Source organism: Bidens hawaiensis, unplaced genomic scaffold (genome assembly GCF_021521415.1).
Source record: "Bidens hawaiensis isolate Kalapana, Puna unplaced genomic scaffold, B.hawaiensis_p1.1 tig00006086_1, whole genome shotgun sequence".
Taxonomy (NCBI): domain Eukaryota; kingdom Viridiplantae; phylum Streptophyta; class Magnoliopsida; order Asterales; family Asteraceae; genus Bidens; species Bidens hawaiensis.
In genome coordinates, this window is record NW_027491405.1 from 860,001 (window position 1) to 862,500 (window position 2,500).

At 51.3% G+C, this 2,500-nt stretch overlaps 1 non-coding gene across 1 annotated transcript; it reads left to right on the plus strand.

Annotated features, from left to right (window-relative positions):
- Positions 1 to 2,362: 2,362 nt before the first annotated feature.
- LOC143631549 (5S ribosomal RNA) lies at positions 2,363 to 2,481 on the plus strand. Its single transcript, XR_013153384.1, has one exon. It is a non-coding gene; the product is annotated as a 5S ribosomal RNA (ribosomal RNA).
- The last annotated feature ends 19 nt before the right edge of the window (positions 2,482 to 2,500 follow it).

The following is a 2,500-nucleotide window of genomic DNA, read 5'->3' on the forward strand; positions in this document are numbered from 1 at the left end:
AAGGCACAAAGGCAATGTGAACAACCAAAAGCCATGGCAATCCCCAGAAAGCACCGGGTGATGCGAATACCCCCCAACCCCCCGCCCCCCACCCAGTCCGTTCTTGGCATTCATCAAGATCGAACGAAACGAAATTATCCCACTTGTGGCAACAACGCTGTAAAAAACAGCAGGCAACGATCCACAATAACCATGACTAGGACAGGCCAAATCATTGTTTTCATCAGGGTAAAATTCTTGTCGAACTAAGCTTCAATCCTGAATAATGCTATTCTTGGGCCTGGGAGGTGCCCTCAACCGACAAGCACCCACTAATCTTCCAGCTCTCGACCGGACTTCCCACGACTACCGTATGACGACCCCCCGGGGAAACTAGCCATTCCTGGCATGGTGGTCAACATACAAGAGCCCCCCCGGAGAAATCAGTTGGGGATCTATCAATCAGGAATCCAACATCCTGGCCATCGCCTCAAATACTCCTCGGCTACTGCTTCTCGAAACCAAACCAGGGAAGCCAAGAATCAAGCCTTGGACGAGTAAAGCAACCCAGCACGCTAGCCACGATTCGTTTGTATAAAAGGGACGTGTCGTTGCACCAAACAAATTTCGTAAACCCACCATCGACCTTAATTCATACCTAGAACGGACGAGCAAGCATATCATGGCAACCCACAGCCATGACAAGGGGGGCAACCTTCCCTAAGGCATGCTTGCTCTCAACCCACTGCCCCCCTATATATACATTCTGAACATTCAGCAAAGTGACAGGAACAGACATTAAATTTTTGAGGAATCATAATTTTTGAAGGCACCCATGTTGGCTTGCCTTGGCCGAGTTTTGCATGCCTTGTCCGCGCCTTGGCATGCCTTTGGCCGAGTTTTGCATGCCTTGGCCGTGCCTTGGCCGAGTTTTGCATGCCCATGGGCGCCTTGGCATGCCTTGGCCTGGCCATGGGCGTGCCTAGGCAAGCCTTTGGCTTGCCTTGGCATGCCTTGGCCGAGCTTTGGCATGCCTTGGACGTGCCTTGGCCTGGCCATGGGCGTGCCTTGGCATGCCTTTGGCTTGCCCATGGCGCCTTGGCATGCCTTGGCCGATCCTTGGCATAACTTGGACGTGCCTTTGTCTTGCCTTGGCCGTGCCTAGGCATGCCTTTGGCTTGCCCATGGGCGCCTTGGCAAGCCTTGGCCGAGCCTTGGAATGCCTTGGACGTGCCTTTGGCTTGCCTTGGCATGCCTTTGGCTTGCCTATGGGCGTGCCTTGGCATGCCTTTGGCTTGCCCATGGGCGCTTTGGCATGCCTTTGGCTTGCCTTGGCCTGGCCATGGGCGTTCCTATGCATGCCTTTGGCTTGCCTTGGCATGCCTTGGCCGAGTTTTGGCATGCCTTGGACGTGCCTTGGCCTAGCCATGGGCCTGTTTTGGGTAACGGACGAAATGACACGAGGCGTTCCGTCCCAGACATTAGAGGAAACTTTATGACCGGTTTATGGGGTCGGGGTTGGTAACCTCATGTTTTCGGGTCAACACGTTGACCGTGTCGTGCTGGGGCCCTCGTCGTCAACACAAGTTTCACGAAATGGGACTTGTAGCGGCGAAGCATTATCATGGGTATAGGTGGTGTGTTATGGAATCGTTAGTCGGTCACGATCGTTAGTCAGTCATGTGATTAAAACGTAGATCCGTGTCATGCTCGGACCCGAATGCGGATCGGGCTCGCTCGACATCAACGTTCCAGGTTTCTTTACAGAATGGATCGACGTTAACGGGTATGGAATCATGACATCATGTCTTCGGGTTAACCTGAAGCCGATGGACCATAACAGGTTTGTCGAACAGCATGCTAACCTTACCGGACAGCGGGCCAGGTTTACCGGGCAACGTGTATACTTTACCGAGCAATGCCGACATTTTATCGGGTAACGTGCTAACCTTACCGGGCAACCTCGACGTTTTACCGGGCAACGTGCCCAGGTTACCGGCAACTTACCGTGCATTTATCGTGTAACGTGCCAGGTTTACCGGCCAGCGTGCTTGGTTTTGCAAGTCATTGTGGCCAGGTTATCGGGCAACGTGACTTGCAAAAATGAGAGGAAACTTTATGACCAGCTTATCGGGTAAAGTGCCAGGATTACAGGCCAGTTTGCTAAATGTCATGTGGTGATTGTATAAAAATATTTAATCATGGTGGATATACACATTCATAGCATTGCAGCTACATGTGCCTCATATCCACAGAACTTCACAGTTAAGCGTGCTTCGTCTAGAGTAGTACTAGGATGGGTGACCCACTGGGAAGTCTTGATTCTTTTATTTTTTTTACCTTTGGGGAAATGTATAAATGAATAATCTAATGCTTCTATTACGGATGCGATCTTACCAGCACTAATGCACCGGATGCCATCAGAACTCCGCAGTTAAGCATGCTTGGGCGATAGTAGTACTAGGATGGGTGACCCCCTGGGAAGTCCTCGTGTTGCAACCCTTTTTTTGCTACTTTTAAG